Source organism: Lissotriton helveticus, chromosome 2_2 (genome assembly GCF_964261635.1).
Source record: "Lissotriton helveticus chromosome 2_2, aLisHel1.1, whole genome shotgun sequence".
Taxonomy (NCBI): Eukaryota; Metazoa; Chordata; class Amphibia; order Caudata; family Salamandridae; genus Lissotriton; species Lissotriton helveticus.
Window position 1 is genome coordinate 401,083,778 of NC_136060.1, and position 13,918 is coordinate 401,097,695.

Sequence of the window (13,918 nt, forward strand, 5' to 3'; positions counted from 1 at the left end):
ATCATGTGCCCCCTCAAACGGTGCAGTGGCGGCACTCGCTGGATAATTGGGCGAGAGCTGAGAGTGTGGCATTACACCGAGAGGAAACGGCAGGGCTCAGGATGTATCCTATTGCGCTGGAGTGGGATGGTATCCTGACGACCTATCACCAAGTGTGTTTGCAGAATGGGATTGCGTGAGTGACTTCCCCATGCTCTCCAGCACCATTGTTGTCATTGCTCTCGCGCCCGCCCCCCCTCCCCCTATGCTGCCTCCCTCCTTGCTCCCTTCCCCCCCCTCTCTCACCGCGGCATTTCCCACATGCCCTGCTATACATAAGAAGTCTACCGAGCTCACCATGTTCCCGTCACTACGTCATACTTAGTCACACTCCTCTCAGTATCCCAAGCTCCACACACGCGATCACAGTTAAGCACCGCCTGGTTAATGGTTTCCTATATGTTTAGGATTGTTCCTTATGGTTGATAGTTTTCGATTACAATTTTGAATGTGCAATTACTTGGCAATGTAAACAACTGACCTACTTTTCCGGTCATGGTATGCCTTGAGTGCTATATGGAATGAGACTGGGCTATGCTGCTACTGCACAGGGGTACTTTGCATCAACGTTAGACACTGCCACTACTGGATGTTAATATATCGTGCATGTGCTGGAGCTATATGAATCTGTCATGCTGTTTACCCGTGCTCCTGTTAAGTTGCCCCTTTGCTGTCATACCTCCACGGGGGGGGGGGTGATTCGCGAAGCCTGGGACTTCCTGTCTTATGTAACAGCACCGTTTATTCGCAATGACTGCATATGTGTATTCTGTACTATGACAAACTACAATAAACATATTCAAACAAAAAATGAGGTGCGACTTACTTCTCTCAGTGGAAATAGCACAGTTGGTGTCTCCCAACAAGCAGATTGCCCTTTGAGTCCACCCAGCCAAGACGTCTGGATTTATGTGAGCACAAGACTCCTTCGCCTCCAGGGCCATTTCCAAGATTTTGGCTAGTGGCCCTGCCACATCCAGGAGCTTGTCCTGGCAGCCTCTCCAGGCACGATCAATTCCCTTCTTAGGGTCTTTAGCAAATTTCTTTAGAAAGGTAAGAAGGCTGACGTCTATGTCTGGCTTGTCCGCCACCTTGTCCTGGATATTGGGCCTAGGGCACTCAGAACGCAACCTGTAATAAACCTCTTTATGGAACCTTTTGCTCAGGTTGTCGTGGAGGTACGCTGCCACTTCTGGGGCCAGAGCCCAATTTGACGACCTAGGGTGTACAATGTCAGCCGGATTAAAGGTAAAGGGGGTGTTTAAGACTTGGGGTATATCTTGCTCCACATTGTTTGTCTTCCATGACTGTTTCTTGGGAGGAGCCTCCTCCTTCGGGGTGTCTGTTCCCGTAGTGTCCGTATCCATATCGGTGTCAGTGTCCCTACGTTCCTGGCGCTTAGCCTTATCTCCCATGCTGGGTGGGGTAGAAGATTTAGGTAATGTTGCTAGTGCACCTGGGGCCATGACATTGTCTTAGGCTCGCCTGGTGCCTCATCCTTTTGAGGGTCTGCAGTAAAACCATGCTGCTTAGCAAACTTCTCTAACTGCTTAGTAATGGGTTTCAACGCAGCGGCAAGTGCCTGCTGCACAGTACCAGGGACTGCTTTTTCTATGTCCGGGTTGATAGACTTTTGGACGGAGGCATCCAGTGCTTCAATATTATTGTCCTCCAGAGAAGTTGCTTGCACTTCCCCTTGAAATAAACCATCCTATCTGACCCAGTCATCCATGATATATTGATTGTTAAATGTATACAGTGAGGACCAAAACAGAGGAGTAAACGGGGGAGCCAACCCAATACACAAAGACAGAGATAAGGGCCCTAGCTCCTCAGCAATGCTGTATAAACATTATTGCAGCCCACAGGGCGTAGAAAGAGCAAATCCAGTGATTTATGGATTGTGTGCTCACTCCAGGGCCAGACGACTCTTGCAGCCCAGTCAGGCGTCTGTCCGGTGAAAGTTTCTCAAGGCTAAAAGTCTCGGAGTGATCGGGGCGCGTGCGACGTGCGTAGCCCAAAACCTACTAAAAAGTAGCCCAACACCGCCTGGCAAATGAGGGAAGCCAACTGTGATCAGCGCGAGGAGCGCACAATCAATAAAATCCCAAAACGCTGCTGAAAGCAGCGTGGTACCGTTTGCTCCCAGCGGGAGCCTGAAGCCAATTACGCCCGAGCAGGCGAAACAACAAAGCGTGCAAGGCTCCCGGCTGGAGTTTTAAAATTGCACTGCCCATGCGGTCTGCCAGATAACCATAGCGTGCAATGCGCGATTAGTCAATTATGCCTAGCACATTAACATTCTGAGAGAAAAACAATCGCAGTGAGGGCTAGTATAAATAATCATGCAAATCGACTTAACTTCTGCGTGAGCAGCAAAGAAAGAGGCTCAGCTTCGAGTTATGGTGGCTCTTAGAGGGTCATACAGGAAGTGATGTTGTTCAAGTATCATGGGAAATGTAGTTTATTTGTGTGATTAACGTTTTTCATTGACTGCTGTGACTGGCAATAAAATGAAAGAGAAGCAGAATCCGAAGCCTCCGGTCCTGAAATAGAACTGCGGCCGACTAAAAGAAACCATTAAGGAAATCACCACCGGGCTGAACAGACACATAAAGGAGGGACCAACACTGACAACCACCAATAGCAAGCCAGCATTTCTGAATGCCACAGATAATAACCAATGGCAAAAGGTGGGTGTGTGTAATACTCACTAACGAGAATACAACAGGTCAAGGCTTGCCCTAAAAAGGATTGAATAATCAACATCAAAATAGGGAGGGATGTTTCAGTGTTAGTAAGCATGAATAGCATATCATCAGCACAAATAAAGTCTTTAATCAGGTTATTTATCACAAGGGCACCAGGGATGTTCTTAGATTTTTTTTTTAAATTGGCCAATCGAAGATGAAAAAGGTACAGCGTTTCCAGGTCTTTCCATAGAGTAGAAAGCACTGACAAATTCCTCTTTTTATTGTGAGCTATCTGGATAGGAAGCCACCCTAATTATTAGGTGGCTTTGGGAAGTTGTACAACCAAAAGACTTTAGAAATAAAGTCCTGTCCCTGGTCTGCTCTTTCAAGAGTTTGAAAAAAATATCAACATTCATCCTGGTGAAAGGTCGTTTTGGTAGCTAAAGGGCCACAGCATCTATTAGGAGATCTTTGGACCTCCACAGGAGATGTGCATGGTCTGCAAGTGTTTCCAGGATAAACGTCCAAGACCATATTACACCAGAAATTAGTATATCAGTAAAATGAAAATTGTATTTAGCTAATTAGACAGAATTTTGACACGTGTCTTGTTATTAAGGTCAATCAAGTATATAGACAATGCCACAGGCATTTGCAAGAGCCTTTCACAGCCTTTAAAGTTAGCCATATAATGGCACTGTTGGAAATGGATTCACATTCCTTGAACACACCATGAAGCAGGGGGAGCAAGGAGTGCAGAACGCGTTTTGTAGAATTATTCAGGGAATCCGTTGTCCCCCAGGGATTTACATGCACTGAGGTCAGGAATGGTAATGTCGCTACCTAATAGAGCCTTGTCTTCAAGAGTCAGTGTCAGGAGTCTAAAGAGGCCCACACTTTCAATCTCTGTTATGTCAAAGCTGTAGAGCTCATAACATGTGACACATGTTGTCTCATTACTATCAGTACTATAGAGCTGCTCATAATATGCGAAAAATGCTGGTGCGTTGTTAATCGAGTTCATCAAAAGTAATGTTTCGATAGACATCTATGACAATCTTTGCAGTAACTCTAAGGCTAATAGTCTGCCTGCTTTCTCCCCATGGTCCTAGTGGCTTCTTCCAGTTTGACCAGTGCAAAGAGATCATTTTGCAGATTACATACAGTGACGTAAGTGGGGGGAAAAGTCAGCCTTAATATTCTTTTTAAGCAATTGTATTGTAAACATGGTGTGAAGACGTTTATATGACTTGCCTGCACCCGCCAAAAAACAGCAGGCAGAGGGTAATGTTCAAGGTCAATACCTAAGCATATTGGGGAACGATGACTGTGTTGTTAACATGAAGTCAGTGTGGGTCCTCTGATGTAGAATGTGTGCCAATACATCATACAAATAATATGGCAAGAATAACACATATTACAAAGATGCGTTTAAGAATTCTAGATAATTGACTGCAGAAAACTGTCAACTTCAGACTCTGCCCTTAAACTTTCACAATCTCTCTTCAGTACTAAATTGAATTTTGCTGTGCATTTTTGTTACAGCAAAAATATTACATTAACTAAATGGACCATAACTTTTATCACAGACTGGATAATGGAAATGATAAAATGTGCTATGTATGAGAAAAGTGGAGATAAAGTGATCAGGGCTGGAGAAAAATGAATAAGTGTCTGTCATGTTATTAATCAGCTTTAAAACATAAGAACTAACGGAGGATTTATTTGGGTGGCTAATATATTCATGTTTTGCTTTTTTAGGAGAGGAAACCAATGTGCTTAGAAAACAAATATAATGATTTATAATCAAAGTGTAACTACCTGAGGCAAATAAAAAATATTAACCTAAATTGTAATGCTTGAAATAATCTGTCTTTGTATAGTAGTAATATTTGACGTCTTTAGTTTCACCGAAAAAAAGGATTGATAAATTAATTTGCCAATCTAATTATTATTCACATTTTCATGCAACGTAGGACATACATTTTATCCTTCAGGGCAACATAAGTTGTTGAGGGTACTCCCACTGAACAAGTCAAATGTCTGGACTACCACAGCATCAGGCTGGTTGAGAACAGCCCTTTGAGCCGTCAGGTCGAGGAAAGTATACCTACACTGGAGTATAGAGTAGCAGCTATTTTAAGGATATTTGAGGCTACCTCCGGCGCGATTTCACCAGTGCTTGAAGTCTATAGGGCCACATCCCTTGTTGGGGCAAGTTATGGTGCAGAGCTATGGGATGATGCCAATACATCCTCACTGGTGCTTGCAGAGAACACATTTATCAGATCTATGGGGCTCATTAAGATCGCGCGCGAACATCAGTCCGCCCACCATCATAGCGGTGATGGGACCGCCCGCCAGACTTGCGGCAGTCCCACCAGCCCAATTAGGCTGCACCCGCCACACTGGCGGGCGCATCCTGGCCTTTTCACATTGCGGATGGTGCTCCTGGCTACAGCACCATACGCAACGCAAAAATGCCATGAAGTGCATTTCCATGCCCAACGTGGCAGGCACCACGCGGTGCCTGCCACCTTGTGCATGGAAATGTAGGGGGCTACCATGGGTACCCCCAGTACACACACCCCCACAGCGAGGGTCCACAATGTGCCCCCAAAGCCAGTCTCCACCTGTCTTTTTGCAGCAGGATATCCGCCGCAAAAAGAGAGGCGGAAGGGCTCATCCTAACGCAATGATGCCCTGGTTCTGGGTTCCGCAGGGCGGGCGGAAAAGGACCGTCTTGCTGGACCATGGTGGATGGACTTTTCATCCGTCACGGAACCAATGTGATTCCCACTGCCATCCAATTTTGGCGGTGGGTGAATCACATTGTGATGGTAACGCCAACGCCAGCCCGACGGTGGGTATCCTCCCGCCATCATAATGAGCCTCTATGTTCTATATGCTCCCAAGCACCCCATTGGTCCCCATTCACTTTGATATAGCATTGAATGAGATTGACTCCATAGTATCCTTAAAGATGCTGTAATATTAGATATGAATCTGGACAACACCTGAATTTGACCCTTATTGTGATTTCTTAATCAAACTAAATGAGCTAAACAGAGGGACCCATACCCCATGGCTTGGTAAGATTAAAACTCTTTGCACTTCCATTAAAATAGTAGAAATATGGCACATTCGACAATTAATGTGCAAAGACACAGTGGATAGAGTAAAGAAATGCTGTGCATCTTAGCTAAACTCCAGAACTACCAAAAGGAGGAGGGTGTTACTTCAAAATTACTCCAGCATAAATGTACACCCAGTTTTGAGTCCTATGTTGGATAGGATCAGTCCTAGCTATGCTAGAAACCTATATATTAAGTTTGGATTGGTCAATCTGTCTCTTAAACCATTTACATCAAAATGGACAAGGCCTTTACACCTCTGCTGACTGCCCTTTATTTTCGGAGTCAGAGGATCATTTTCAGTATTTTAATCCAGGATACCTGACCCCAAGAAAAAGGTGGATTGCCCCTATCTGTAGGCTATCAGGCAAAACTCACTTTGGGGAGGCTGCTAGGCTCACGAGGTGTGACACTACTGAACAACTTGTCTTTGTCTTTATTAGATACTTACTCTAGGCCTGGAGAAGTTGTTCTTTTCTTTTAAATATATACAGGTTTTATCACACGAGGCCACAGTCTTTCACACAAGACCTTGGCATGTTATACAATATTTATTAATCACTGATAAATAATCTGTCGTTTTTATGATTGTTCCACAAGCACCTTATGATTTTAATTGTTTTACACTGGTAGCAAGAGGTATGAGGATGTATCCAAATTATAAATTATTTTGCAAATATCACTGATATACTATCAGAATAGTTGACATTTATTTTTATGTGTTCTTAAAAACTCTAGTGCTTTTATCTTGCTTCTATGCTTTTGAAACCAAAATAAAGTAAATGATGATTACATACATTTTACCATGAACACACTTAAATACATTAGGGGCTAAATAACTTACTAATAGAGAGTTTGTGTCCAGCTCAGACCAAGTTTGGTGCAGCTGAGTGACATAGGCAGGATTCACAAACGAACATGCGCAGTTAAGAGAAAAGAAATGCCTGTACTTCTCTCTTTACTTTGGTTTACGTATCTGTCAGGGGTACGGTTGTTTATCTATTTGCATGCTTATCATACTGTTTACTGAAGGACACTCACCCAAAGTTCAGCCTAGTTGAAAAGCGTGATTTGCTATTTAATTTTTCCTTGTTTTTTTCACCACAGGGAAATCTTTTTCGAGTTCGAGTTCGAAAAATCTTTATTTCGATCACATGATCATAAAAGATATACATAACATCATAAAACAATTCATTTACAAATTAAGAACGCATTAAATAAGAACAGTGATCGTGGTTAATTAATATGATTGAGGGGTGCCAGAAATCAAGTCTATACTGAGTCACCAAGTCTCTTAATGTAGCGTTTGCGGGCATACCACATTGAAGTTAAAAATTTGGATAAGGCAAAAACCAAAGTTGGGGCCAAGTCAGTCTTTAGAACTCTGTAGGCAGGCAAAAAAATTCTGAATCCCATGTTTTTAAGTAAAGGAACGAGCCAATACTTCCTACTGCTCTCGTAGGCTGGACAAAAGAAGATCACATGTGCATCGTTCTCTTTTACATGGGCACAAGCAGGACAGTTTTCAGTAAGAGGGTGGAAAGACCATGTTGCTGTGAAGGATGCCAAGGGGAGGGTCCCATATCTCCATTGAAGGAATAATTTCCTGGTTATTGTCGGGGTCATGGCGTCTAGGACACTTCCCAGTTGATAAGAGTCTTTAATTTTTGTGAACTGATCGGTTAGGGATCCATCTCGGATGCCATTAACGGATTGTATCAGCATATGATCATAATATGCTCTCGATAGTACTTTTCTGGAGGTCCTAGTACTTGTATTTGCTGGATCTGTCCAAATCTTTTTCATTTTTCCTATGGTGCAAGACCTTATTCTACACTCACACTGAGGTCGGGGTGACCTCCTCTGCTTTCATGACTGCCATAAAGTTCTGACTTAGCAGGGCGACTTCTCACCCTATTCCTTCTTTGCCCACCTCTTTACTAAATTTACTCACAAGAATATTATTCCACACTGGCAGACTTTTCATTTGTGTGACCTCCTCACATAGAAGTTCAAATTCTTTTAATCATGATTTTCCATTTGTGTTCAGAGATGAGCCTATGCAAGCCTGTTGGTCTTCCTTAGGAATGAAAAGAAGGTTTAAGAACCTGGCTTTAAGTTGTTCTGTAAGAATATAGGAGATTGGATTGTAATAGTCATATTCCCACTTCTCCGCATCGTTTGATGTTATGTTATGTTATGTTATGTTATGTGGTTTTTATTAGGCGCACAAATGCTCCAGCTAAGGAGCGTCTTGGCGCCCGACAAGGCAGCTACACAACACAACTAAATAAAACAGCACAGAACACACTAACTAAGGGAATAAAAATGTTTTCAAGGCACGACGAAAAGAGAGCAAATCGCTCATAGCGCGAATTGCCGGGGGTAAGGAGTTCCACAGAGCGGCGGCCCGCACTCGAAATGAGCGCCCACCGGCCCTGCTTCGCTTAAAGCGCGGTACCACGGCCAATTCGAGATCTGACGATCTTAAGGGTCGTGCCGGAATATAGTTGGCCATGAGGGTCGTGAGGATCATTGCCGGGGACCCCTTCAAGATCTTATGGGCGACGCAGAGTACCTTAAACTGAATCCGCTGCGCCACCGGGAGCCAGTGCAGTGCTCGAATGGTGCTGGAGGTGGGACAGAATCTTGGAAGGCCCACCACCGCTCTTGCTGCTGCATTCTGGATCCGCTGCAGGCGCCCTATCTCAGCTACATTCAGACCGGCCAGCAAAGAACTAGCATAATCCAATCTGGAGATGACGGTCGCTTGGATCATGAGTTGCCGGGTGGGGGCATCGAAGAACTTTAGCACAGGACGAAGCCCACGCAAGATGCCGAAGCAGCAAGCAGCCGTGCGTTTAGTGTGGCATGCAAACGTAAGGGAAGGGTCCAGCCAGACCCCGAGGTTTTTAAGCTCGGTGACTGGGATGGGAGCGGGACCCAGCTCCTCCGGCCACCATCTCTCTCCCCACAGTTCCGGTCGCCTACCAAATACCATCACCTCGGTCTTACTAGCGTTTAGCTGGAGACAATTAAGCGTCATCCATCTAGCGACCGCCCTCAGTCCTTGTTGAAACCTAGGAGCGTCGACCTCCGCATCCCCGCTGATCGTGACCGCTAGCTGGGTGTCATCGGCATATGACACCATGGTCATACCCCATAGTTTGACAACCTCAGCTAGCGGCCTTACGTACAGATTGAACAGCGTAGGACTCAGCGAGGAGCCTTGGGGGACGCCCAGGTTCAACGGGTGGAATTTTGACTGAAAGGGTGGGACGGTCACGCTAAAGGCCCGGTTTGATAAGAACGACCGGAACCAGTCGAGCGCAATGCCGGAGACACCAGCATCCTCTAAACGCTGCAGAAGGATAGGGTGCGAGACGGTGTCAAAGGCAGCGCTTAGATCTAATAGCACCAGCGCTGCCGTTTGTCCCGCGTCAAGCACGGAGCGGAGGTGCTCCACCATATAAAGCAGAGCCGTCTCCGTGCTGTGACCTGCCCTAAACCCGTTCTGCGTAGCGTCGAGTATATCAGCTCGACGGAGATGTTCCGAGAGAGCGGCATTTACGTGTGCCTCCATCACCTTAGCCGGCCACGGCAAGAGTGAAATAGGCCGATAGCTCTCCGGCTTGCTTCCATCCAGGCTAGGTTTCTTCAGGATCGGACGTACCATGGCTCGCTTCCACTTAAGTGGAACAACGCCAGATGTCAGAGACGCATTGACCAAGGAACAAAGCGGAGAGATGTCATGTGCCGCCAGGTCCTTGAACACCTCAGGGCAAAGTGGATCCTCAGGGGACCCAGATTTCACTTTGCGAGCCAAAATGCCTAGGCTATCTAGATTTAACAAAGGTAGAGAACACAGCCCCTCAGATGGTGGAGGCTTAGATGATGTCATCACTGAGGGAACGACCACGGGGAAGGCTCGATAAATAGCATTCACCTTCTCCAGAAAAAACTCTGCCAACTTTTCACAGTGCTCCAGAGAGCTCTGGTGTGATGTTATAACTTTTTTGGCAGTGAGGTCTTTCAATACCTTAAAGATAGCCTTTGCAGGGTTCGAACTATTCCTGAATTGTGTCGCATAAAAAGCGGCACGGGTTCTACACACCCCCCGATGGTACACCTTCACTGTAGCCTGATATAAGACTTTCTTAGAGCTGGAGTAGGCTTTGCGCCATGCCCGCTCTGCGCGCCTGCAAGACACCTTCAGGGCTCGTAGAGAGTCATCGTACCAGGGGCTGGCCTTGCCAGGACCAGTTTTACGGGTCACCAAGGGGATGAGGGTGTCCAAGGCCCTGGAGACCCAGTCGGTGAACCTGTCGTACATCTGATCCGGAGGGCCTGAGACGTCAAGCGGGTCAGCTGATAAGAGATGAAAGAACTCATCTAGCTTAAGTTTGTTCCAGCGTCTTCTTGGAACAGAACACACCATTGGCTTAGATGGACTAGCCACAATAGGGCAGTGGAACTGTATCAAATAATGATCAGTCCACGCCAAAGGTGTGTAGCTGGTGACACAGACTTCCGTCAGATTGGTAAAAAACGGGTCAAGGGTGTGACCCCCTGAGTGTGTGGGCTGCGTCACCAACTGAGTAAGCTGTAACGCCTCAAGGTCGGCCAGGAAACTGGCGACTGAGGGGCTGCTGGAGTTGTTAAAGTGCAGATTTAGATCTCCAATGATGGTGAAATTGGAGCACCCCGTAGCCAGATTACTAACAGCCTCGGGTAACGCTGCTCTGAAGGTTACTTCACTCCCCGGGGGCCGATAAATTACCAGTCCCGACAGGGTGAAGTTAGATGAGATAGCAACCTTAAACAAAGCGCTTTCGCACCCCGAGATCTTTTGCCCATGCCATGTGGTAGGGTAACAGGACTTGACGGCAAGCGCAATACCCCCGCCTCTTGAGGTCCTATTCAAGGTGAATACCGAGTATTCCGGCGGGAAGGCCAGATTGACAATGGCCGTGTCAGCATCCTGCAGCCAGGTCTCTGTTACACAAAATAGGTCAGGCAACTCCCTGCCTAATAGATCATTGATGTCAAGATGGTGCTTGACAAGCGACCTAGCATTAAGATTCCAAATGCTAATACCTGGCACCGGGCTTAGAGGCACGCGCAGTATTTCCCTGCAGCTCCTGCTTACAGGGGCAGCCAGCGTAAAGCATCCGCAGCCACACGATAAGGGGCCGCTTAAGGGATCCACCCTTGGTGTCAGGCAGGGTGGTCGAGACCTCTCAATGGCAACCAGACTATCTCTGGTATAGCACCGCATGATGTAGAGTAGACCGACCAGGAGGGGGGCCAGGGTCCAGCCACGTCCGGCGCGTCCTGTCGCGGACGGGCGCAGACGGGCAGGACTCTGGCACGACTCCGGCATGCGACGGCGTCCCAGCTGCGCGTTCCCGCTGCGCGGGAGAGAGCGACTTTAAGTAGGCGCCGGAAATGGAGGGAGGAGCGCGTGGACGCTCCAAGATGGGGCCCGCCGAAAAAAGCCTGGTCCCAAACAAAGATGGCGCTGGTCGCCGATCAGGAAACAACCCACCCACAGAACCCGGACCCACCGAAAACGGTGGTGGAGATTCCAATTAAGTGCAAGTAAGAGGGGGGGGGAGAGCCCAAGCAGCGCACAGTTAAAAATGCTACCAAAAAAAACGAAGCAAAAACGAAGCAAAGACGCGCTAAATGCGTCAGCAAACAACAATTAAAATTTCAAGCGCTCACAAACCGCAGCGCGGTGATGTGCCACCTTGTCAGGTCCTGAGCAAATTCCTCATCCTATAAATTTGAGAGCTCAGAAATACGTAAAATCTTTATATAATGTACTTATTTACATCATCAACTTAAAGAGCATTGCAAATTGAGCATGCACAAGGATGAGAAGTTGGGACAAGCTCTAAATGTGGAAAGGTGGAAAGTAGATGCTGAGGGCTCAATTCAGAAATGTATTGGCCTACCAGGGCAACATGTATGAGGGCAGATGCTTTTAATAATGAGTATAGACTTATGTCAGTGATTACTCAAACATACATTTGCATAAATTAATATATTCATAAGTAAAAGGCAGCCAGTTTTACATAATATTCCATGTGTGGGTTGTGGCTTTTTCAGCTCAGAGAATCCTACAAACGCAGGCAATCACTCGCAAGCCTGAGTATGCAGGTGGTCACAAACCTTTTTGACAAACCTTTTTGAGAGTTTCTCACTTTAACATTGTTTTTATATTTACTTCTGGGTAGAAAATGTTTTCAGGGTAAGAAAGGGGTTTCTTCACAGGAAAACATATTTTCCCCATGAAGAAGCAAATATGTAAAACTTATCAAGTACTAAATGGAATTACGCTTGATTTTGGGACTTGCTGAAATGTGGCATTGCTACATTTGTACATTAGTAAATGTTTATACATATAATTGCTACTGGGAATCTGTAATAATGACAGGTTCCTGGGAGTACTCCTGGAATCCTTTAAAATACAAGGAAAGATAAGCATTACTATAAATTGGAGTTTGTAGCTTGGCAGATACAAACTATTCAGGCTGATTATCCTCCTTTAATTTAGTAATTCTAGCTTACATCTGTTCTTTCTGTCTGCTTTCTGTATTTAACTTGAATACCTCACCCTATCTGCGTTCTCTTTCTCATTTTCTGGTTGAGTTTTTCTCTATTTTATCAGTTATCAGGTGAGCATGATTGATACCTTTGGTGTTGCCCTTTTACCGAGTGTCTCACCACCACGAAACCTTGGGTATTAGGTATATGGCCAAAACCAATCTTACTGAATAAGGCGGCAGTTAAAGAAAACAAATCACAAAACTAGTGTGAGGTTACGAGAGGCTTTATTTGCGTTTGGCGGTTTAGCGCAGCCCGGCCCTCCCATTAATTCCCTACACGCCTCCCTTCCACCGTTGCGTACGAGCCCACACCTGTGAAAGCCACATTTCTCCTTGAGTGTGACAGGGTACAGCTTCCAGCTGGTCAGGACTTTGGCTCTCCTCCATGCTCATGCACGGTAAACATCATTTACAATGATGTTGATACATTGCATGCCATTACAACGTGGTCATTGCAACGACCGCGTTGTTACATCACATACCAATACAACACAAGTCGCTGCACGACTTGCTGTAGCGGGCAGAAGGTGTTGGATTTTAAATCCAACACCTTCCCTACTTTAGCACAGACTGGAGTTGGAATAGTAAATAATAATATTCCAAAATCCAGCACCCCCCTACAGCAAGTCATTGTAATTACTTGCATTGTAACGGTATGCAACGTCACAATACGGCTGGTGTGATGACTGCATTGTAATAGTGTGCATTGTAAACACACGCGTTGTAACATGGCCTATTCCTCGTGCACACATCCTTCTGCCCGATCGAGCAGACTCCCACAGCGGACTAGTGCATATCTGCCAAGGTTTTATTTTGCTATGTGTGACATTTGCATAATTTCAGTGTAATTATGAGTGACAATTCTATGACTATGAGTGACACTTTCTCACGAGCAAAATCAAGCAATGAAGACGAGGGAAACATATAAATATCAGAAAATACACCCATGTGGGCAATGAGAAAATCTAAGAAGCAAAGCACCAGAAATGGAATGGCACCAACCAGAGGCAGGCACATAGCTGTAAATATAATAACATAGCTGCCATGTTTTTGGTTTGCATATGTGTGACATTCCCATATTTGCTGTGTGCTTATAAGTGACATTTCAATAACTCACGTGTGATACTCTTTTTGTGAGCGGAACAAGGTTGCTGTGGTCATGTAGAGATATTATATTCAGAAACTGAATACTTTTCTGTTGGAAAGTGGGTTATTGGTACGGGCAAATGTAGGTCTGCCACTGGCAATAAGGCCACTAACGTGTCCCAAACTCACTCCAAGGGTCTGGAAGCTCCAAAATGGTCCTTTAAAGTTGAGGATTCACAATCCACTGGTACAAAACCCTTACAAATCCACTGATGATTCTCCAAGGTGTAGGTTTTAGTTGGTGATGTTCCAGATGAGCTCTCTTAACCTGTACCTTTCAGGGAGTCCACTC